General features: G+C 37.7%; 1 long non-coding RNA gene and 1 pseudogene across 1 annotated transcript in view; one reads left to right on the top strand and one right to left on the bottom strand.

Moving 5' to 3' along the window:
- LOC131857804 (uncharacterized) overlaps positions 1-16,241 on the top strand; it is an 89,045-nt gene extending 72,804 nt beyond the window's left edge. The window contains exon 2 of the long non-coding RNA XR_009358769.1: positions 15,647-16,241. This is a non-coding gene — a long non-coding RNA (uncharacterized LOC131857804). The remainder of the gene's footprint in view (positions 1-15,646) is intronic.
- Positions 1-24,877, bottom strand: part of LOC131064570 (sodium/hydrogen exchanger 8-like) — a 260,405-nt pseudogene extending 235,528 nt beyond the window's left edge.
- Between the last annotated feature and the right edge of the window lie 575 nt (positions 24,878-25,452).

Raw genomic sequence — 25,452 nt, 5'->3', positions numbered from 1 at the left:
TGATTTGTTTTCGCCTTGTGAAGTGTTAAAATGTGTAAAATCATGTTATTTTGGCCTGTAGGAGCAAAATCGCTCCTGTCCCTCAGTGAAGGACGGGAGCTCGTTTTCAAATATCTTACTATTCCTGCAGGGTCAAGATGAATTACGAATTGGAAGTGATGGAGAAAGGCGAGATCTTTCCATTGAATATAAATTGAAGATTTTCATGGGCACAGAAATGCCTCCAGGAGCAAAATCGCTCCTGTCCCTCAGTGAAGGACCGGAGCTTAAAATCAAATATTGCTTTGTCCTTGCAGGATTTTAACGTCTTGACGATGTGAAAAGGTCCAAAGAGGTACATTTTATCAAATGAATATAACTTGAAGTGCTGTCGGGGAGATCACATGGATAAGCAAGTCTGGCTTGAGTGAGGTCCTGATCCTGAAATTTGGCTAAGTCTGGAATGTCCTGACCCTGAAATTTGACTAAGTCTGGAAACTGAAAAAACCTCCAAAAACTAGATTTTGCAATATAACTCCTGGAGGTCTGAAACCACTCTCAAACATCCTGAAAGTATATATGGAATATAACTTAAAGTATAAGTGACATTTCCTTCTATGTATATTCCATTAAAATTATCCTTCTCCAAGGGTCCAGAGCGAAAAGCGCTCCTGTCCCTCTCCAAGGGACCAAGGCGAATCGCTCGTGTCCCTCACCAAGGGACCAGAGCGAAAATGCTTAGTTGAGCCATTCCTGACCTTGTTTGGACGAATCGAGACATCAAAGGCATGGTCAAGGACGAAATGAGCATGATAGAGCATCCAGACTTGATCAAAAACAACGAAATGATGAAGTTTTTGCCTAGAGGGTCAAATTCGCTCCTGTCCCTCACTGAAGGACCAGAGCGATTTTTGTTGTAGATGATTTTCTCGCCAAATTTCAACCGATCTCAAGGCATGAATGAATGAAAGGAGGCATTGCGAATCCGTTGAATATAATTTTTGAAGGTGATGAAGTGAAATGAGGCCCACAAGAGCAAAATCGCTCCTGTCCCTCTCCAAGGGACCAGGGCGAGGTACCTTGTAGCTCTCGTCCCTCTCCCAGGGACCAGAGCGATTTCCTTCATTAGACAGAATCCAGGCAAATGTCAAGACAAGTGTACGTTCAAAAGCAAGGAAGAACATGAGATGGACGCATTGAATACAAAATGAAGATTTTTTGGACGTCCACAAAGGTCCTAAATGTCTAGTTCGCTCCTGTCCCTCAGGAAGGGACCAGAGCGATTTTTGATATAATTGATTTTCTTGCAAAGTTACAAACAATGTCAAGGCATGAACGAATGGAGTGAAGAAAGACGAATCCGTTGAATATAGACTTGGAACCTGACAAAGTGAGATAAAGGCTACAAAAGGAGGATCGCTCCTGTCCCTCTCCAAGGGACCAGGGCGATACAATGGTGATGTTACTTCCTATGCAAGTTCAAGGTCGATCCAAGTCAAGACAAGGTGGCGAGGGACATTTCAAGGCGTCTTTAGCAAGCACAAACATTAAAAGGTCGTCACAATGATGAAATTCGCATCCTAGGACATAGATCGCTCCTATCCCTCTCCAAGGGACCAGGGCGATGTTAGATGCATTGGTCATTTTGTGCAAGATTTACGTAAGAACAAGATTTCATAAGGACCAGGGCGATCCTATCAAGAGCACTCATATTCCTTCAAGATCAAAGCAAGGTGAGGTTAAGCGAGGCAAGGGATGACGTTTGGAGGACATCACAATGAAGATCGAAGATAAAAGGATGCATATTGAACGTGGAAATTTGAAGATCGCTCTTGTCCTTTGGACAAGGACCAGGGCGATGAACATCCAAAGACACTCATGAACGCATGCAAGCCAATCAAATTCGAAGAGCTCATCATGATGATTAATGTTGAACGTGGAGATGAAGGAGTTGAACGTGAAAAATGCAAAAATCAAGACAAAATCATGGATCGCTCCTGTCCCTCTCCAAGGGACCAGGGCGATGAGGTACGTCCCTCTCATTTTCATAGTTTTGGCGCCAAATAAGCAATTCAAATTTTCCTTAAATGCTAAGTTCGATAAAAAATTGAAAATCCTATTTAATTTGGCATTTAATGTGGCGTTGATCTTTTATTAATTATTTTGCCTTTATTAAAAATCGAAATTTGCAAATTAAAAACGTAAGGCATTAATAATTAATTAATTAATTAATAAAAATCGAATTTGAAGCGCTACAAAGGGAGGTCGGCCTTGCTAAATCATTTAAAAATCATTTAAAAAATTGTTTTATATCCTCAAGTCGGCCTAAGGGATAAATGCAATCCAAGCGCTATATATGGGGAGTGGAAGATTTCATTTTCACATCATCATTTTATCCTTCTACATGCGAATTAAGGAAGACAAGGGAGAAGTGCGATTTGGAGTTTACTAATAAAGGTGGTGCGATATCTTGGAGACTTCGTTGGAGCGAATTTGTCAAGGATTGAAGACCACGTCAAAGGTGCGAGACTAGGAGGATTTGTTAAGGCGAACTTGAAGATCCATTTGAGCGAATTGTCAAAGAGGCAAGACTTGAAGATCACGTTGAAATCCAAAGGTGGTGAAATTGATCTTTTGAGGAGATAACATTGAAGACTATTTATACCTCAATTTCGCCTAGGCGATTTTATTCATTTTGCATTTTAGAGTTAAGCTCTCAAGTAAGGTATGGCAAGATCTCTTGTTTTAATTTCGAATTTTGATTGTCATTGCCTTAATTTTGTAATTTTGTTTTTCCTTAGCTCAGTCTTTTTTAGGAAATGATTAATAAAGGACTTATCATTAAGTTTCCTAAAATTTGCTCTCTAATTTATGTTATGTATTGCAAAATCATGTTACTAATTTTGAAATGTTGTGTAGGCATCAAATGGAGGTCTCTTCAAGGAAAATCAAGCCGGATCAAGGACGGTCTTCGCCAGGACGATCAAGCCAGGACATGGACGACCTTCTTTGGACTAACATCATCAAGGGCAATCCAGCGTTCCAAGGCGAGGTACATCATCTTCCTGCACATCAAGGACGCAAGGAGTTAGAACAAGGGCTCGTTGAAGAAGCAAAATAGATCCAGATGAATTAATTAAAGCAAGTTTCTCAACAACATCAAGATGAATATCTACCAAGTTACAAGTGTCAAATGAGGTGGCGTCCTAGTCATCATTTCTCCAGTCAGTGTGTTCCACCTCAGCATGACCAGATTCAATGTACTTAACTCATGGAAGGTGGCACAAACTCCGATGTACCTACCCTGGCTATCCATTGGTCAATTTTTCTAAAAGGGACATGTGTCCAAGCAATACAATTTTATCATTGGTCAAACATTAAATGTTATGTAATGGTTGTAACAAACCCTAATTAGGGTTTTTCATTGTAAAATCTTGGCCATTGATCTTGAATTGATCTAAGCCATCAAATTGTATTGTGGGCACTATATAAGCCCAAACATTTCATTTGTAAAGGATGATTAGAGAGAGTTGTAAATAGTTGGGAGAGTTAGAATATAGTTGATAGAATAGCAATTAGAGTAGAATAGGAGGACAAGGCAAGAAATTGTTGCCATTGATTGTAAACAAACTCCATTTTCATTGAAGTAATGGTGAAATATGTCGTTTTTCTTGCAATTTGCATGGTTTCTTGTTGAGTCTTCAATCTTAGATGGTAGATGATTAGATGAATGGAGGAAATGTGATTGATTGATGGTGGAATTCGTACATCCATACTACTAGCAGTTTGTTGATTGCAGACTTGTCTTGCGTAGTCAACTGGAATCATTCAGCTTAAGCTCAATTTCAATTTGTCGCCTCTTCATTGATATGCATCAACTTGGATGGTATTTATGCCTGCGGTGATGATTTGAACATCATAAAGCTCCCTTAGAAGATCGCACTAGTCTTGTGTAGATGTTCCATTGATGTCAAAACAAGATCTAGTTAGAGTTTTGTCAAAGATCAATCATTGCTCCTACATTCTTAGTATTAGGATTAGATCCTCTCTTCGCCCTTATCCTTTTTCCATTTTTTCCAAATCTAAGTTAGTAAGAGCCTGTGTCCAGCAAAGCAGATCGGAAGTTCAATGTAAGTCCCCTTGTGATTCCAGCAAATCACATCATACCACTGGAGCTTGTCCACGCGTGGAGACCCCACTAAAAGAACCTTGGAGTCTACCTAACTGATCCTTTACGCGAATCTTCAGCAGTTAGAGACTATTTTCTCAAGAGAGGATAAGATGCCTTTAGGTATTTTATTCTGTGTATGATTGTGTACAAAATACACGTCAACAGAATTGGCGCTAGAAGGAGGGCAGAGCATTTGAACGTCAGATCCTTAGGAGTGCCTGACAGCGAACACGAACTCTTGAATCCAAGGAAGATCAGTGGAAAGCTTTTTCTCAAACAAAGAAGGAAGGTGATCGTTGGGTCGTCAGTTGGATTTACGCAAGAAGGAATCAAGCTGGAACTAGTTGAACGTTCAAGTTGAATCCGAGATATTCAAGATCTCTCTTATTCCAGAAAATCCAAAAAAAGTGAAAAATAGAAAATCCAAAAAAAGTGAAAAATAGAAAATCCAAAAAAATTGAAAAATCAAAAAAATCAAAAAAGAAAAGATTTCTCAATGGAGCGACAACAGTTTCACGAAGAGCAACAAGTTGATTTTCCTGAACTTTGGTGGAGGTTAGATACACAACTTTATCCACGCAGATTGTTCGAGTTTGCAAGACCAGGGCAGTGTCGAGTTCATGAGACAGAGGAACATGATGAGATGCATTGCTTGAAGTACTTATCAAGGATGGAATCGGCAGCGCAGGGAAAGATCTTCTTTTGGGATGGAATTGTGCACTGAATGAAGTCGGACTTTGTATTATTTTTGTAATGAATGAAGTCAAAATTTTACAATGTTTTGCACAATGAAGAGGTCGGACTTTGATGAGACTTTGCATTCTCCCTTCTTGCTTTGAGGTCAGAGTTTGGAAATTTTTTTGCACTATTCATGCTGGACTTTAGACCACTCTTAACATTATCACCATAAGACTTGAATCCATTTGACATTTTCTCACCCTAGCGCTGGCAGAGTTTGATGTGAATCAACAATTTTGGCCATGCAAGGTCAGACTTTGAGGAAGTTCTGCACTATCTGATCGGAGTTTAAAAGATTTTGCATTGTGGCAAGTCGGACTTTTATAGATTTTTTGCATGATCCAAGGCACGTCGGAGTTAATGAGAGTTGTGCATTGATCCAAGGCAGGTCAGAGTTTATGAGAGTTTTGCACAAATGCAACACTAAACCTACTTGACAACCTTAATACTATACCGACACTTGACATTTTGACAATTTATTTGTTGCTCTTAAAATTCTAGTGATCATGCTCAACCTACATGAAATACTTGCAATTCCTAGCGGAATCGCAAGTATATTTTCCACTCCAACACCTTGCAAGTTTGACAACTTTACAATATTGAGCAACTTTCATCATTTTGACAACATTAACGCCCTAGCAAGCTTAGGATCATGGACAATATCTATATAACTCACATCACACACCTCCTCAACCCTATCCTAACAAAACTTATCTCTTCTCACAAGTAAAGGCTAATGATGCGTAAGAGACTACTGCCAAGCCAAGCAAACTAACAAAACGACCTACCTAAAAAGCAAAAAGTGGGGTTCCCCATTTGCAATGGGACGATGTTTGAAAACATCAATCTTCATCATTTGGACATTAATCTTGGAGGTGGTGTCTAGTTCTTTGCATACTAGTTTGCTGGAATTTGCTGTTATTCACTGTGTAATATGTAATCAGCCAATGGGTATGTCTGATTTTGTATTGTAATGCTATTTCTCCATCTAGGTATCTTTCAATTTGATGATATATTGTACTTTCATTTATTTTCTGGTTGTGGGCATACATTATAAATATATATAATGGAAACATAACTTCTGCATCTCTGTTTCTTTCTATTAAACATTGCAAATCAAAAAATAGAAGACAAAACAAAAAAACAAGGGTGTATGTTACAGAAAGCTATGGAAGTTAATATTCTCATAAGAGGCTAGGGTGAAGGCAATGCATAACATGATCATATCCTCAAAGAGAATTTTAAGAAGAATATTGTATATGATTGCAAAATTAGAGGACTTGAAGTCCTCTATGCAGTTGCTAAATACCACAAGGAGGAAATTATTTCCTTTAAAGCATAGCTGGAGAAATGGGGACACTTAACTCTTGGATATGTAAGACCACTAGAGGAATTATTAATTTAGTCCATCATATATGATGGTCATAAATATGCTTACAAGACTTTTTTGACACACAAAACTAATGTGAGCATGGCAATGTAATGTCCCCTTCTCGCATGTGACTAATTGGTTAGCCATTAGCTTATTTTCCAAAGTTTTGTTGCAAGAACATATTATTGGTAGTTTACCAAAACTAGAATGTTGAAGACAACTCTGCAACGTTGGCTTCTCTACTAGGGTTTCGGCTTTCGTGGAGGGGTCGGTTGCTCCAAGACGTGGAGGAGGGCGTACGACCTCCTCCACACAAGTAAGTGCCCATTGCTTACTTTGTTCCTTTCCTTTGTGTTTAATGCTCATTGTTTTTCATGCTCTGGCTTTTCACTTGGTCTACATTGAGTTGTTAATGTGCCGATGTTAGACGGTGATCCAGACGACATTGTATTTAATTCTAGAGAATGGGATGGGCCTTTAGGCGCCATCACTGCGGTTGGGACCAATTCTTTTAAAGCGCCCCTCATTAATTCCTTTGCATTTTCGGTCTCCAACTTTGCGAAGTTTGAGGCTACGCTTTCTTTGATTCTAGAAGGTAATGGTGATGACACTGGAAGAGGAGGTAAGCAGGGTAACCTTTCTCTATCTAGTCTTCTCATTGTTCCTAATTCGGAAATGGTTGATGCCCTAAATTGTGAGAAATCTAGACTGAAAGACATTGCTATATTTTTAGCAGCTACGAACATTTCTAATTGTTCGACCCATAAATATATGGATGAATGGTTTAAAAATGTTCAGATTAAAAAGCTAGGGTTGCATTTTTCTTTCTATAGGATGATTCAGAAAGGTTTGTTTATTATTATCTTTAATGATGCGAAATCACAGACGGTTGCCGTTGATAAACAGTTTTGTTCCATAGGGAAATGTACCTTCAGGGCCCTCAAATGGTCGCCTGAGGCCGTGAGTGATGAAAACTTGACCCTTTCCTGCCTGAGGTGGATAGTTATCAAAAACCTTCTGCCCTTGTTGTGGAATTTTATCCCTCAAATGCTTGCCTTTGTTAGGAGAGTTGTTCGAGTGGACAACACTCATTCTCTAGTCCCTCACTTGGACACTAGGGTTCTAATCTCGCTAGAACTTGGTAAGGATCTTCCTAGATATGTGGAAATTAACTTAGACGATGGCCTCGTTGTTTGTCTGATTGAAGTTCTGGGTGGAATTAATGCCTGCTTTCTATGTAGACGAGAAGGGCATATTCGGAGAAATTGCCCTATTCTTGCAAAGCGTAGGAATGACACCCCCAACAGCATTTCACATTCCCCTATGCATTCCCATCCCAAGCCTACAGAGGACATTCAAGGACCTTTGATTGACAGACTCAATGTGCTAAAGGAGGCGGTATCTACCACGATTAAAAACTTGCCTGATAGTTTCCCTACTCTGGAGGGAATTGCTAAGTTTGGGGACTTTAATGTGGATCCCCCCTCATTCTACTATTGCAATGTCTCTGTCCCAGATTAGGGACTTTAAAGTTGTCAATTCTAATCAGTTTGTTCCTATGAAAAATTGCAAGATTAGGAGAAAGAATGCTTAGCAGCTTGCTATTGAGAAATTTAAGAACCCCAAGACTTCTATGATGAAGATTTCACAATGCTTCGAGGGTCCTCCTTAGATTGTTCACCCCCCTATGCCTATTAATGATGATTCTAATGGTCTATCGTTTATGATTAGTGCCAATAAAGGAAATAGGAACTCTTTAGTCAAGGCTCTTGTTAAAGGTATAGTCTTTATAGCATGAACTTGGATGAGGTAGTTAGCCTGGATATCCCCACGAAGGGCACAAATCCCTTGGCTCTTGCTAATAAGCTTGACATTCTTGTCGGGCCTCAACCTAAGGTGTCTCAAGAATGCGAAGATAAATTGATTCCTTCCCCTTGTGGTGGTGTTTAGATTCCCAACTGCATCCAAATTGATGATAGCAACTCTCCCTTTAGAGATACTCAAATCAACACCCTTGACATCGATGCATCCTTTTTGAAGTTATTAGTGCTAACCCCCTTATTAGAAATTCGGCCTCTAATGGCCCCTAGGACCTAGCCATTATTCCCTATGACAATGCTAGATTGAGCCTCTATGAGGAGCTCGTTGGTACCCAAGCTGTGGATTCTAAATTTGACTATGGATCCATGTCAGGTGATTCGATCACCAAAGAGGAGCATAATTCCTACCAGGAACAAATTAAAAACCTAGATAATGAGGAATATGAAATTTTGATTCCTGTCAGGAATGGCTTATTCACCAAAGTTAGAAGGAAGAAGGGAAGGCCTAAAGGAAAACAATCTCCCCTACGTAAGAGGAAAGATACCAAGAAGGAGCTCCCTAAGTGCTTTGACAACTTTAAAGCTGCTAAAGGAATCATCAATCAAAGTTTCTCATGAATTTGAATTATTTTTTTGGAATAATAGGGGACTTGAATCCCCAAACAAGAAACACATTGTTAAAAGGTTCCTTAACCAACATAGAAGTACTGATATATTACTTCTCCAAGAGGTTAAAGTTACTAAGTTCACTCTAGAAGTCAACCTTTGTTGCATGTGGAAAGATGCATTGCAATTCACTACTAATCATGACAGAGGAAAAGGGGGTGCGGTCATCTTGATTTGGTTGCAAATGGGAGTCCAAGATTATTGATAGTGGCTCCTCCCCTTGTAACAGAGTAGTATGGATAATTTTGAATTTTGATAACGCTAGGGTGGGTATATGTTCCCTATATGCCTCCAATGATTACAAAGACAGAATTGAGTTATGGAGATGGATTTCTAACCTCTCTGAAATTCCTTGGATTATAGGGAGAGACTTCGATATGATTGAGAATCCAGAAGATAAGCTTGGAGGACTTAATCTGGAATGGAAAAGTGGGGAGAAGCTGCATTGGGATAGAATGAAGCTTAGATTGTTTGACCCCTTGGAAGGTATTGTTGTGACGTTTTCACACATCGCCCCATTGCAAATGGGGACCCCCTTCTTTTTAGGCCCTCTCGGTCTTTTGGCTTGCATTTTTGTGGTCTTTTCGCAGCAGTCTCGTCAATCTCTCTGCTTTGCAGGTGTTCAAGGGTCATTTGGGTTTAATCTTCTTTTCGTTTGAGTGAGTTTGGTGAAGTCGAGGGCCTGTTTTGTCCTTTTTTAAGGGTTTCTGCTTTCTGTCCTATATTTTAGGGGGTTTCTGTTAGGGTTTTGAAAAAACTGAACATACGACTGGAATTAAGACCCTTCAAGGAACCTCCTAGTAAAATTTGAGCCAAAACGGAGCAACTTTCTAGTTTTAGAAAGTTCCTATTTTTTAGGGATTTTACTGAGTCCCGGATTGGTCTAATTTTGCCAAAAATCAAACTTACTATTTTTAGTAAGTTCTATTTTTAGTAAGTTTCTATTTTTAGTAAGTGCTTTTCTGACCTATTTTGCCCAAACCTTGACATTTTGAAACACTTACTATTTGGGAAAATTTATTTTTGGCAGAATCTTCACAAGAAAACACTGAAAGCTGAATATCTCCGAAGACGCTGAAGACTGAACGTTCCTGAAGACCATTTCTAAATCCGGAAAAGTCAGAAGGCAGACAAGTTGGATAAAAAATGGTTAAGTTTGGAACTCCTATTCCAGAAGAGGAAAGCATGCAAAATCATCCAAGTCCAGAAATTCACATCAATCCACCAATGTCATCCTGATCCGAAAATGGCTTGAAATTTGACTAAGTTCGGAAATTTGGAAGATCTTCCAAAATCCAGAATTTGCATTATGATTCCTATGGACCTAAAACCACTCTCAAACATCCTGACAATATATATGAAATATAACTTAAAGTATACTTAAATGTTATATTTCATATATATATCCTGACGAAGAGCCTGAAATGATGGAAAAATCCATGAATCCATGAACATGGTGAAAATGCGCCCAAGATTGGGCTGGGGCGCTAATTTCAAAAATGCGTTCACAAGTGGAAAAGTCCACTAGTCCATGGACAGGGCCAAAATGTGCCCAAGACTGGGCTGGGGCGCTAATTTAAAAAATGCATTCACAAGTTGAAAAATCCACTAGTCCATGGACAGGGCCAAAATGCACCCAAGACAGCGCTGGGGCGTTGAAACCAAGAATGCATTCACAGGAGGAAAATTCCATTTCCCAAGACTAGGCTGGGGCGTTGAATTCAAGAAGGCATTCACAGGAGGGAAATCCATGAATCCTTGGCATGGTGAAAATTTCACCCAAGCTAAAAATTGAAATTTTGCTTAAGGCACGGAATCCAAGGAGTCAAGGAGGAATAAAAAGCAGAATTCCCCTCGGGCGAATTTTCGATTATCCTATTTTTAGACACCAAATCCCGACCAAATGTGGAAAATGTTATAGATTCAGAATTGGGGTGAAATTCTTCATCAATGAACCTAGCTCCTAAATTTTAGGAGGATCCCTAAAAAATAGGGATGTTGAAAAAGAGACATGGACAATTCACAAAGTAATGGAAATTCCTTCCTTTAGGACATAATTCTAGGAAAGGTGAAAAATTGACTAAGTGTTGGAAATTCCTTCCTTCATGACAAAGTTCCTGAAAAACGTGAAAATTTGGCTAAGTGTTGGAAATTCCTTCCTTCAGGAGAGAATTCCAGGAAAGATGAAAATTTGGCTAAGTATTGGAAATTCCTTCCTTCGGGACAAAATTCCAAGCAAGGAAGAAATACACCCAAGGATGAATTGAACATAAAATTTCTAAGGCAAGGAAGGAATCAGGGATGAACTGAACAAGAAATTTCCCCTCCAGGGAAAAATTTGAAAAATCCATTCTCGGGCATCAAATCACATCCAAATTTCAAAAGTTTTACAGATTTGGATTCGTAGGAGAATTTTCTCTCTCCTGGACCGCGGAACCCTAATTTGGAAATTTTCCTAAAAAATAGGAAATGTGCAGAATTGATGAAAAACCTTCTCTGAGCAAGGAAAGTTGAAGAGACTTCAAGAAAATTCTTCCTGAATCGAATTTTCCCTCTCCAACAATTCCAGATGTGCAGGAGCGGATATACGACGCGGGGTCCACTTGCATGGCGAGGATCTATTGAACACGTGGCAGTAGAGTGGCGCTTTCATTACCGGAATATTTGACCAAATGGCGACCCAGTCATTGCATGTTGAATTTATGGCAGATTCCTTTTGCATGCAGTCGCCACATGTGGAAATGATGGATCATTTATGACATAGTGGGGTGATTTTTGCATGGATGAATATTCAACGCATGTTGGACGAATTTGAAGGAGGTGGTGCATTTAATGCACAATGGATGCTATTTTGGGTACTTTTGAATTAATTGTATATGGGCATGATGGGTTATTAATTGGAGATTCCCACCTTGTTGCATCATGTGTGGAGAATCTTTTGGGCAAACCCTAATTAGGGTTTTGCATGTAGCCAGGGCTTGAAGCCTATATAAGGGGTGACCCCCCTCATTTGAAGGAGGAGGGAGTTTTGTATGAAATTGTTGCGATAAGTTTTTGAGAAAATAATAGTGAAACATTGTTCTTTGATGGTGTCCACTTAAATTATTTTTTCAAAGCTTGCATGGTTTCACCTTCCTCACTTAGATTAGAAATAGTGAAGTGCTTTGATTTCAATGGAGAATGTAATGGTGTTTGATGAATTTCCACGGTTCATACTTTTTGCGTCTTGCTGATTGTAAGTTGCAGTGTAAAGTTAGTCTAAGCCCCCTAAAATTGTGCTGAGTTCGATTGTGGATAGTCGTTTGGATTGCACCGTTTTGGGTATTCAAATGTACTTTCTCGATTTGAAAATCCTCTAGCATCCCCAGAAGATTGCACCGGTTCTTGCGGAGTTGTAGTTGATCTTGGTGAAGCAGATTGTTTGGAATTTGTCCACCAAAGCATTAATCGTTGATATCATGGCCCTTAGGAATAGATTTAGATCCTTCTGAACCCTTTCCCTTTTACTTTCAGTTCATTTTAGTCCGTTCGAAGCAATAGCATCGCAGAATTGCCATATCCGATGATGGAGTTCCAGCCACAACAAAGAAGTGAAAGAACGATGCACACGTAAGGCCCCTTGGATTACCAACAATCACATCAGCCAACTGAGTCACGTCCACGCATTGAAGGAACCTTGGAGTCGATTGTTTGAACTTCTTGCAATCTTAGCATGCAATCGTACTTTGATCAAGAGAGAGTGAAGTGACCGTTGGGCAACTTTATTCTGTGTTGGACGCTGTCATAAAAAACACGTCAACAGGTATGAAGGAGTACATAGATATTTGGTACACTTGGTGTAATTACCAACAAGGAAAGAGGAGGATCTACTCTAGATTGGATAGATTTTATGCTAATAAGGATTCCTTCTCTCTCAAACAAGATGGGAATGGTACCACGATCAAGGTGAGCCCTTTCACTCTCTTGGATCACCATCCAATCTCTTCCCAAATCTCTGTGAATCTCATCTCTACTCCTCAACCAAAGAGGGTCAAGAACTTTATGCTCAATATCAATTGATGTTAAGAATGACATCTTTATGATTAGACAAATTAATAAATGGGACTCTCATACCCCCTCTCCCACATAGATAAATGGAATCGGGATGTTGATAGCTGGAAAATTCCGTGTCAAACTATTGGTAAGAAGTTGGCTAAGAATGTTAGGAGAACCGAGAGGGAGCTCTTAGACAACCTCTTATCTCAAGAGGCCTTGATCCAAAACAATCTTGAGAATGTGGAGTTGTCTCTATCCTTAGCTCATACCAAGAATAGCCTAAGGTGTATTCAGCATAAGAAAATCCAGGGGGCAAAGATTAGATCTAGATTGAATGGGATACATCATGGTGATAAGGGGTCTAAATTCTTTTTCAATATGTTGAGGCAAAAAGAATTCAAGGAAAAAATAGATAGGGTCTGGGATGAAGGTAGAGAGTTGGTTGATAATGAAGATATCAAATCCGCATTTCTGCAGTACTATCGGAAGTTATTCTCCTCGGAAGACTTCTCCCCCTCTAGCCTCTCTACTAGGAATAAATGCAAAGCTCTCATTCCTAAGAAAATCCTAGCAGGGGATGCTGATATGCTCAAAAAACCTATTTCAATTGAAGAAATTCATAAGGCTATCAAGACCCTCAATAATGACAAGGCCCTTGGTTTAGATGGATTGCCGATTGAATTCTACAAAGAAAATAAAGAATGGATTAGTGCTGATCTGATGCAGGTATATCAGGAAGCTTTGTTGAAAGGATCTCTAGGTGCTTAAATCAATAAAGGGGTCATAAAACTAGTTGCTAAGGAAGGTGACAAATCCCTTATCAAGAATTGGAGACTTATCACTCTCCTTAATCTGTCTTATAAGATTCTGGCTAAGATCTTAGTATTAAGATTGGTGGACATATTGCCATGATTTGTTAGTAATACCCAAACCGAATTCATTAAAGGGCGTTACATTTTGGAAAACCTTATCACTAGTTGGGAGGCCATGAATTGGGCAAAAATTACTGATCAAAAGGTGGCTATGTTCCTCATTGACTTTGAAAAAGCCTATGATCGAGTTGAGTGGAGTTTTCTTATCATGATGCTAGAAGCATTCGGATTTCCAAAAGAATTATGTCAGATGGTCAATGTCCTTAAAGATGCCTCTGCTCAAGTAGAAGTAAATGGTTCACGGACTCAATCCATCACTTTGAGTAGGTCCATCAGACAAGGGTGCCCTCTTGCACCTGCTCTATTTGTAATTGCGGTAGATGCTATCTTTTACCTACTTAGGGATTCCTCCCACTCCCTAATGGTGAGGGGCATCACTCTACCCAATAGTATGGATCTTATCAATATTCAATTTGCTGATGATATAGCTTTTTTTTTGAGCCTAGATGAGGACAACTTTGACTCTCTAATGGTTAAGCTTAACATCTTCTGTGATGCTTCTAGGGAAAAAGTATCCTCATCCAAATCCATTCTTTTGGGTTGGAAGGATTCCCCCCACCCTTGGCTTGGTAAATATGGTTTTCAGTGGGCTGGCCCTTCTAAGCAAGATTTGGGTATTCCATTTGCAATTAATCCTTGTTTGAGTGAGATGTGGTTGTGGATTAAAGGAAAGCTGGATGGTAAGTTAAACAAGTGGAACAATAGTATTTATTATTAATAGGCAAGATTCAGGTCTGTCAAAAAGTTCTTTCCTCCTACAGTGTGTATTATGCTTCAGTTTGGATGTTTTGCAATTATCAGGGTAATGAAATTTAGAAGGTTATTAGGAATTATTTTTGGTCTGATGGAAGAGGTAATAGGAAATGGCATTCAGTTAAATGGAAATGGTGTTGCCTTGGTAAAACCATCGGTGGTTTAGGGCTAAAGATATTTCATTCTTTTGAAGGAGAGGAACCATGGAAGGTCTTTATCAGAAATAATATTAGGCTTGCTGTTCTAAAGCAGGCCAAATCTTGGAAAATGCTCCCCTTAGTGTCTTTGTGTCCTTAGTTGGGTGTAACGTGTTTAGGGTTATTTAGAAGGCTTGGTAGCTCATTAGACACCTTGTTTCTAATAACAGAATCATCAATAAGAATAACTCCATCTGTGGTGAGAGGTCTATTTGGTGGAATTTATTTCATAAGGATAAACCGCTTGTCCTCATTCAGGGGTGCTTTGCTAAGAGTTGGGTGCAAAAGGGAATTTGTGTTTTTAATGATATTGGTGTGATCTTAGCCAGAGATTTCAGTTGCAGCCTTCAAACTGGAGGACCTATTCTATGTTGAGAGATGCTTGCCTTAGTCTTGATCTACTTAGACCATGTGAGATGATGATGGACAGATTCACTTTATACACATGGGTGGATGGATCTTTGCTGAAGAACATCAAGGCTAAGATGATCTATGATGCTTTATCTTCTAATTTTGATCTAAATTTTCATATGAATTCTACTTGGTAGTTGAATTATAGTAGGGATGAATGGCATAAAGTATTCACCTATCTATGGCATAGTAACATTTCGCCCAAAAAGAAAGGTTTTAAATGGCTTTTTATTTTGCATAAGCTTCCTATTAAAAATAGTGAAAATGATATTGATGTGTGTAATATTTGTAGAACTGCTGCAACTGTTATGCATATCTTCTTTAACTGCATCTTTGCTAAAGAGATTTGGAACATGTTTGGTATTCATTTCAATTATGGTTTCACTCATTATGATGTTCCCTATGGTTGCATTAAGGGCATTAAAAAGGACAGTAATCACTTCTGGTCTTTGTTATCTTGTGAAATTCTTTGGATTATATGGAAATTTAGGAATGAAGCTAGATTTCAGAGTAAGGATAGGCTGCTTACTGAGTCTCTAAGGAGATTCATATTTCATAACGTTAATGTGCAGGTTTCTATTGTCATGAGGCTTGCAGTCAAAATTTTTGAGAGATTCATTGAAGATGGATCTACTAGAGTTTACTTGTCAGAGCTATTGCATGGATATACTTGATCCAAGCTCAACATAGAGAGATCTCCATTTGTCAATATGCTGGAAGCATTCGTGCATGAGATCAACGAGGGAAAGAGAATGGAGTGCCAGCATCAGGCCCAGTTAGCAGAGGCTGGAGTGATCCCTTGGAACAGGACCATTATCTGGATGGATGGTCCTTTGGGATGGACCTCCTGGATTGACAACTGATTCCTTCCTCACTATTGGTTTTGTTATGATCTTAGTGTATATGAGGCAGTTATATGGCATGTTCTAGTATATAGTCCATGGTGTATACTATTTTGTATATCCTTGTGTATAGCGGGTTATCATTTTGTATAGCAGGCAGCAGTATATCATTTTGTTTAGCAGGCAGTATTGTAATCTATGGACTCAGTCCCATTTATGTAGTTTATAACTGTGAAGGACAGTCTGAGAATCAGATTTGTTTCTGGTTATTGTATCTGATTTTTTGCTCTATAATTAATACAAAAAAAGTTTTGTTGCAAGTTAATTGGCATTGGAAAAGGGAAAATAATTTAAATAATTAAGTTGTCAAAGAGTTACTGTTCAATATTTTGCTTGGCAGCTTACATTTAATTATTTAAAAAAGAAAAAAAGTGTTTTATGTGTGCAGGTGAAGTGTCATTAAGCTCAAGGTGATAAAAATGGTCATAAGGACACTTTAGTATTATTTTATTAAGAGAAAATGCTTTTCAGAGAACAGCAATTAAAAATTTAAAAATGTTTTTTTTAAAGCAATGAAAAAGCAAAAAGTACTTTTTAGAAAAATAAACGAAAAGGCATTTTTTTTGAAAAAGCAGCAAAATAAGTTGTTCATAAATAGCTCTAAAAAAGGTTATAAAAGGAGGTTGGGTCTTGAGAAGAAATGTTACTGAGTTATCTTTCATTTTTATTTGCTCTAAGTAAGAACTTGAGTTCATTTTCTTGAGACTGAAAACCCTCTTGGAATGCTAGTTTCTGGAGCGAAAACCCTCCTATCTGGTATGGTGACTTCACCCTAAGATCACATTGGTGCTACAAGCTGAGTTTTCTCTGTATGTTTGATAAAATGGAAATAGTTGATGTATTTTGAGGAAGTTTGATTGCTAAATGTCACTAATGCAATTTTATTGAAGAATTATAACAAGGTTTAGGAGAATGTTTGAAGTTTTCGTGGGCTGTACCTGTTATACCAACATCATTAATCTCTATTATGGACCTACGGCAAAATATTCTGTCTTATTAGCAGGCTCAATATGGATTCTAAGGATAAATAAGAATGTTCGCAGTAGCATTTCAATTTGGTTGTGTTGGTGTGCATCCAGGTAGTGGCTACAATTGTGTGGGTGGTATTTCAAGTGTGTTATCAATAGTGTATCAATCTGATTTTTATGATAGCAGAGTTTTGATCAACATATGTTCATCTCTGTTCGGCATTGAAAAGTTCCATTGACCATTGTGAGTTTATATTCGCTTGTTATATAGTTTTATGAACTAATTCATTGCATTGCAGTAATGTTTATTCACGATCACACCTAATATTACAATTGATTACAACAGTTTCTTATCTTTGTCATATTGTAATGCATTTCTTAATTACTTTGTAAACTTCGGATGGTAATAACGTCAAAGGGTTATCATTTGCATGCATTTCATATTGTAAGATTGCTCGGTTTATTGCTAAATTCCAATTATTATGACATTATCATATAGCTTAGCATTATCAACCATTTTGGTCTGAGTCAAGCTTAGACATTCTGCCAGTGGCTTCCAATGCATTCACACAGTTTGCTGAAGAGGTGTTGATTAGGCTGGCTCAGCCACCTGCATATTCTGGTCAGCTTGCCAACATTCATCTTCTTGTATACATCATAGATAGTGTGTGGTTGAAGTACTGCATGCTCTCACTTTGCCTATTCCGAGTTCTGGGTGATCAGAAAGTGTGGGGGCATTGCATATGCATTTCTATATTGCAAAAACAAAACAATAAATGTAGGGTGGATTGTTATAAGCAATGGCAATTGGTATAGCTACAACAAATCCACCAGGCCAAGAAGTTGCAGAGTGGGATAATCGTGCCACTTAGAGGCTCCTTTTTTGAAATGGATTTAATCTTGTTGAGATGAATTATGGCTGGCTCCTCCTTCTATCCAGCTGCCTCAATGAATTTTTGTGTCAGGACTAAAGGATTTTCTCAGACAGCAGATTTTGGTATGCCTCAAGATGCTACTAGGATACAGGTTAAGCCCAGCTTGGTTGATATTTTGGGTGCGATAATGTGTGATAATAAGGGCTACAGGACTGTGAACTAGAGGTTCTCAAGATCTTTATTCCTTTCCCATTCCAACAGGAGTATTAAACCTACTAACGGATGTCCTTGGGTCATGAAAATCATGTCAGAGCATTTTTGTCTCCTCCATTTCAAAAGAAATGATTACTAAGCTTTGGAAGGTTCATAGCTGTCACAGATTCTTAAGATTACTAGGTCTAAGAACTACCATATGATGACTATTGAGGGTGGACGAAATTGTTTATGGACTACCTGATAGTTTCGTGTCTGCAAAAGTTTGATGTCCCTGACTGTTTGATCAGTGGTTTTGACTCCTAGTATGAATTTTTATTGAGAGAGAACTAGAAGTATTGTATTTTTTAAGTAATATATTGTAGTTTGTATTTTTATTTTCGAAAAAATTAATAAACTGACTTCTTAATGTTAGGTTGGAATTAAACAATTTGAAGCTTTTATTAGCCTGTCTAGAGGCATTTTGATGATTATTCTGGTAGTTGTGATGACATATATGCATTGATCAATTTGAACTGATCAAATCGCTAGTGTTCAGCATTTTTTAAAGGCATATATTTTGTAAACCCCTCTCTATGAATATTAACAAAAGGATGGGGAGACAATAAAGGGATTGTAGAGAAACGAATTAAAAAAAATGAACCCTTTTTAATTAATATTTCCTGCTCCCAAGCAGCATAATGTGAGGCTGAATACAAGAAGGCCAGTTAATTTTATGCGAGGCTATTGACAAGAACTGATGTAGATAGAGGACAACAATAGCAGCAGCAGAATAGGATGCCTATCAGAAGAACATATGGCAGCTTTGGAAACGTTAAAGATAGAGAAAGGAGTGGATGCCCAGTGATAATGGGATAAAAGGAGAGACATGAAAAGTGGCAATGAACAAAATAAGGAAGAGGTTTCAAGTAGAAGTAAACAGACAAGTAGTGCAAAAGCAACGGCCAATATTTTGTATGAAATTTACTTAAATTTACCAAATTCTCACAGCTTACAAGTATCAATAACAAATTCTTTCTTTACAGAATGAAGATTTAATACTTGCACTTCTTAATTTATTAAAAGAAATGATTTACCAACTTTTCTAAAATTTAGAGAAAGATCCAAGTCTGTAAAATTTTTCATCACATCAAATCCTGTTACTGAAAAGGGTTGGTAGCCAAGTTCACCGAATCAATAGTTGACTTCTTCAAAAAACAGACAGCAACAGGCCTTGTTTGGGGAAAGTTTATGAGGGTTCATACACCATGTCACAGACAATTATGGACATCTTACTGCAGTGATGTTAATGCATGCTATCATTCGGGTCATTGGTGACAACAGTTTTGCAAAATGAAGTTGAGGAACATTATTGCTCATAGATGGAAAATATTCAACAGACATTTTAATTGATTGATGTATGCTCTAACTACAAAGCACTATGATGAGGATTTTGTCCATATTACAACAGGACTGATGGCACGTCAAAAGGAAAAATGGGATTCCATAGGAGGAAAGTAACAGTATTTTCATATGCCACAATGGCCTCACACATCTGCACCTAAATTTCCTAATTTTCTTCTGAGGATGCCTTTGGGAAATATGTACAACTGATAAAAATCTGGTGCCATGTCCTGTAAAATGGGATCATAGAATTTACAAGCTGTCAAGAACTAAAGACTTCGAGAAAATTGATATTTTTCTTTTTTCACAAGTGGCAAGCTCTTCAAATATACTAGAACAACATGGTATGTGTGCAATCGATGAAACATAACAGGTTGAATTCTAAAAATAGATAAAAATGTAAAAATGTTGGTTAGTAGAACCTATTATTCTTTGATAAGCAAATGGACATTCATCGTGAGACAATAAAGATTGGAATGTAAATCCTAAAGATACTATCTTGGATTCTACTTTTTATTTTCTCTGTCGATCAGAAACTAGCTCTTCTACATTCTTCAAAGAAAGAATATTCTACTTCAACAGCACCAATATCATCAGCAGACTCTCCATCCCACTAATTTCAATCTGGTTATTTGATGTACATTGACAAGCTTGACCTTGGCTAATTTACTTTTCAGAGCATAAAGCCTAATTCATAACAGTTATAGCTTGTTAGTTGTAAGATGCTTGACCTTTTGATCTATCGTTTAATTACTGATTAACTTAACATCTTGTTCCTATATATTTATGAATGATGATTCTATTTAATCTAAGATATTTCTTTTTTCAATTTGACATTTTTAGTACTGCTTGTGTTTGACTGTCAGTCTCAAATGTCGAATTTAGATTGGTCAAGAATAATTACTTAAGTGTATATTTTTTACTTGATTGTAAAACATGCACACATGATATATCACCATTTCCAAAATGTCTGGGAGTTGTGTTTTCTGAAATGTTTAAAATATATATGTCCTCTAGCAGATACTTCATACAAGAGATGTAAATACTTAACAGAAGAGATGTAAAAGGTCAAGGTGCATCAAAGAAATAGCTAAGTAACAATATCCAATTGATCAACCAAGCCCTTTGACTTTTTGCATAGCCACCTTTAAATGAGGGTGTATGGATACTGATACTGGGGCGAGACACAATTACAATCAGAGACACAGGTAAATGAATAAAGGTACAGCCATTCACACACACATAATATTCACCAAAAGATGTTGGTATGAGGATGGGATGTGCTCCTCCCTATAGTGAAGTTTCCTTGTGACTTCTTTTTGTATGAATTCTACCATTATTGGTTACAGTTTCAATTTGAAGTGTAAAAAATGCATAGAATATTTGCAAGAAATTAAATCTGCAAAGAATAATAGTAGGACGAAATTTTCATATTCTCACCCAAAGTTTTTATGAATTAAAAAGGTTCTTTGAAATTCTTGTAAATATGAGAATGAATTCAGATGAAAATAAACAAAGGCATTGTGCCTCTTTATTGCATTTAGATTTCCAACAGGTTTTAGCCTAACAAAAAGATGATAAAAAAACAGTAATAAGAAGAGAATCATACCTTGATCTGATGAAGTTCCATGGCAAAGGAGCTCTCAAAAAGAAGAGCAGGTAAGAAGATATACAAAATCAAGTTTGGATTTATCTTTGACCCTGTAAATCAAGATGGCATCATCCTTTTAAAATGGAACATTCCCAAATGAATTTCTTCTTCTTCTATAAGTACCATACTAATGTAAACAAAATCAATAGACAACTGATGTGGAACAGTATATTCTGCCTCTGAAAATCGATATGGCCAGAGTGTGATAGCAACCTGTAAAGTCATCGTAAGCTCAAAGAAGCTTTGTTGTGCACAAAATTGCACATAATTGCACATACTGGCTTGATGAGGCCAAACTGAAAAGAGAATTGAGTGAGAAAAATGTAATAGTAGAAATGGCTCATCGAGGTATCTTGTTCATGAAGCCTGATGTGAACTGTCACACATAGCCCAGTCAATGGCAGAGTCTGGCACACTAACTAAATGGAAGACATTGGGACAATGGTTGGATGCATTGGGGCAGAAAATAAGGTGTACATGAGTACAAGACCAACCATGGCAGCAGTTAGAAGGATTGAACGCAGAACAAAAAGAAGAAAAAAGGGTAATAGTGGCAGTAAACAACCATGGCAGCAGTTAGAAGGATTGAACGCAGAACAAAAAGAAGAAAAAAGGGTAATAGTGGCAGTAAAACAGCAATATGTTGGTGTTGAAAAGAGGGAGAATCTTAAAATATTGCACCCCAATTGTCCAAAATGGAAGACGAGGAAACGGGTAAACAGCAATGGTGGCAGTAAAACAGAAATAAGTTGGTGTTGAAACGAGGGAGAATGTAAAGATATTGCACCCCATTTGTCCAATATGGAAGACAAGGAAACAATAGTGTCAATTGAGAATAGACTTCATAAAAAGCACATGAAAGATGATGAGGTTTAACCGAAAGATGTGCTTCACAAGCATAGCCTTAGAGCAAAATCATATGATACAATGCATGAATGGAGATATAGGAGTAGAAGAAGAATACTCCAATAAAGATGAGGAAGAAAGAGGATGTGCAAGCAATAAGCATAGCTGAAAATGAATGCAACGAAGAAAATGCATGCATAGTACACAACTCGCCTCAAGATGATATAGTAGAGATATTTGTGGTGGTTAAACATGCATGGATATCATATTTTAGCCAAGGAAGAGTGTGCCATTAGAGGCCTGCATGGAGCTGTACAGAGTGAAAAGATGGTAATAGAAGAAGAGTGCACTACCTTGAAGACTAAGACTAGGTAGGGATGAGATTGAGAAAAAAGATAAAATATGAGAGAAACAAAGACAATGAAGAGGAAACTGAAAATTTTCCAATAGAGACAATGGAGAAAATATTTGAGTACTATTGCTAATCATGAACAGTTGAAACCACAGTTCATTGCTCGGACTCGGCAAACCAAAAACTTTCTGGCTTGGCTAAACTCAGAAAAAACTCAGCAACTTAAAATTCACTTAAATTTCTTTAAAAAAAAACAGTCTAGTGGGGATTTGGGGGTAGCACCCCTAGTAGAGTCAAAGGGTAGCATCCCCAGCAGGGTCCAATGGCAATTCCCCTCACATGTTCCCTGTCGTGGTATACGGTAGGATCCAGCAGTGGATCCCCTACAACCAAGGCTAAATGAAGGCCTTTGAGAGCATAGAAGCCTTCATGATGCATGGCATTATGAAAAAACCATGTATTTTCACTCCAATTTGCACAAGAATGCTATACTGCTGCTGTTATCTTTCCCCTTAGGTGTGTAGGGATTTTAAAAGCAAAAAAAAATGCATATCTTGAATGTGAAAATCACATTTTTTCTTCTTTTTTAACACATCCAAACTTTGTTTTCTACATAGGCCAAATATATCCCACATACTTGCTGAGTACTCAGCTGCAACTCGGCAAAAACTTGGCACTGCCAAGTCACAAGTTTACTTTGAAAAAACTAAGGTAAAAAAAAATCTGCCAAGTACTTAACAATTAGTAAGACTATAGTTAAAATGAACCTCCAACATTCAAAAAGTAGTTGATTGCAGCAAGGAAGTGGAAGAGCATGCAATTGGTGGATCTATGTGGGTAACGCCAATGGGGTAATTATTTGTGCTGAATTTATAAATGTTAATCAAATTTTCATGAAACTTGATAACTCTTGGAAGGAGAATTTGTCTTTTTCGGTAAAAGAATTGACAAGAACCTGGAATCAGGATTAGAAATTATTCCTATGATGATAACATAGAGAATACCACATACAAATGCTTTTGTTCACCAAAGTGAACCAGTACCAGTTTATGTTGAATGAGTAGACCAAACAGGATAATTCTTGATATGGCTTACAAGAGTGAAATTAAAACAGAGGATTATCAATTTTATTATGGATGAACAGCAACTGGATGCAGGGATGTCAAAAAGTACAGCAACGGACGTAGATGAACATAAAGAAGGCATATTCTATATGATTCAATCAATGGAGAAGAAAGAAATTTTTAAGGTGACTCTGTACAAGGAGCTTTAAAGACTTTGAACATGGAGGTTAAGAGAAATTTGCAAGGGGAGAATGATGCAGGGCCAAGCATTGGGACATGAGGCAGTTATGAGGGATTTCACTTTGTAGAACAGTAGATCGTAGATAAAAAGGAATGGGGAGATTGCCAATTATGTAAAGCAAACTATGTAAACCATTGATCGTATTTCACCTCTGTTCTTAAATGTCTTCATCTCCAGAATAAAATTATGTAATATTATGCTTTAATTGTGATATAATTATGGAGATGTGCAGTTTTTGTTTCCATCTTCTGCTCTTGGATCTTAGATTCTTATTAATCGTTCTGTTTTGTATGTTGTACAAGCTGATGATGCAGGTTTCTTGGTCAATTATATGGAAAGAGCAGAGCATAACTGAGGCAAGATAATATTGCAGATTACGGTCTCACGTTGGTCATACCAATTTTGGTTGGCAAATCCAGGACACTGCATCAACAACAAACTACCTTAGCTCAAAAAACAAAACTCCAAATAAAAAATAAGACACTCACACACACGGATGCTAGTACCAAGTTTTCCCAGTCCCCTGTGTGTCCCATATTCTGTGTGTACAAACATAAGAACCAGTAATTAAGAAATCTACATAGAAGATAAAGAGGCCAAAACAGGAACACTTTTAATTCTTTTGGCACCTTGAAATAAAATAGAAAGTATAGAAATGACATGATGTAAGCTTCTTGACACGTTCCCGTGTTTTGAAAAATAATAGAGCAAGCGTTACAACTTACCAATTTAACAGAAAACATAAAATGAAGAACAGAGTTGGCAACAAAAAATTCAATTTTTAAAGAATATTTTAATAGATAAAGAAGATTCACTGCACCTAGAGCTCCAAGCCCGATTCCCAGTAGAAGCAGAGCACCTGTGTAAGGAATTCTGGTGCCCCTGAGAAGTTGCCTAGAGGCTATACCCAGAAGCAGACAAACACCCACAAACAAAATTGCCACTTCTGGGCCCCCAGGGCCTTCTACTTTTCCACACAGATTTTCATTTGATCCAGCGGCTAGTACCACTCCCTCTGAGACCACAGACATACTTAAACCTCCTTCATTAAGCAACATTCTACTCATCCTAAATTCAAATAAATGCCTAACATTCAAGTTTTCAAATTCTGCTGCAGATATTTTATCGAGACACCTATTGTTGGGAATGTGAAATTTCCAACAATATACGAATCCAGATGCCCAGGTTTGTAGTATATCAACTCTCGTAAATTGTTAAAAAAACACCCCACAACACAGAGAAATCCATCTCATAAAGTAAGGCATTTCCCTCCACATAAAACTAGCCTATGAGCTAATAAGTTGTCAGTATAAGGGCAGGTTCCCATGCGGCTGCTTAGCTTATTTTGACTAGCAGTTGCTTAGCTTATTTTGACTAGCAGCTGCTGTTCATTTTTTGTGCAACAATTGCTGCTTGTTTTTAAGTAGCCTTTTTAAATGACACTTTAAAATAAATTTTTAATGATATTTTTCACATATAAAATTTAAAAGCAAATTTTAAGGCAAATAAAAAGGAAGAGAAATTTTTTTGGTGAAGCAATGTGCCATTTTTTTTATAAGCAGCTGCTGCTTATTTCCACCCCCTCTTTTTTTTTCGAGCTTATTTTTTATTATTAAGCAGTCGCTGCTCCACAAATCTAGGAAAAGATTCCAATTTTTTCCTTTTCCTCTAATTAAAAAATTGCATGGGAACACTTTCACTGTTTAAAAATAAGCAAAAAATAGACTTAAGCAACCGCATGAGGACATGGGGTAATATTCAATAATATGCTAAGTTGCAGTTGCAGTTGTCAGTGTATCTTGCTCTACAAAACATGGTCAAATAACTCGAAACTAAGACATCCTATTTTCTCTTGCTCTATTCGAAGACTAGATGCAAGGGGA

The sequence above is a fragment of the Cryptomeria japonica genome, chromosome 8 (assembly GCF_030272615.1).
Source record: "Cryptomeria japonica chromosome 8, Sugi_1.0, whole genome shotgun sequence".
NCBI lineage: Eukaryota > Viridiplantae > Streptophyta > Pinopsida > Cupressales > Cupressaceae > Cryptomeria > Cryptomeria japonica.
The sequence above is the reverse complement of the archived record's forward strand: the minus strand, read 5'-3'. Positions and strand labels throughout refer to the sequence as shown.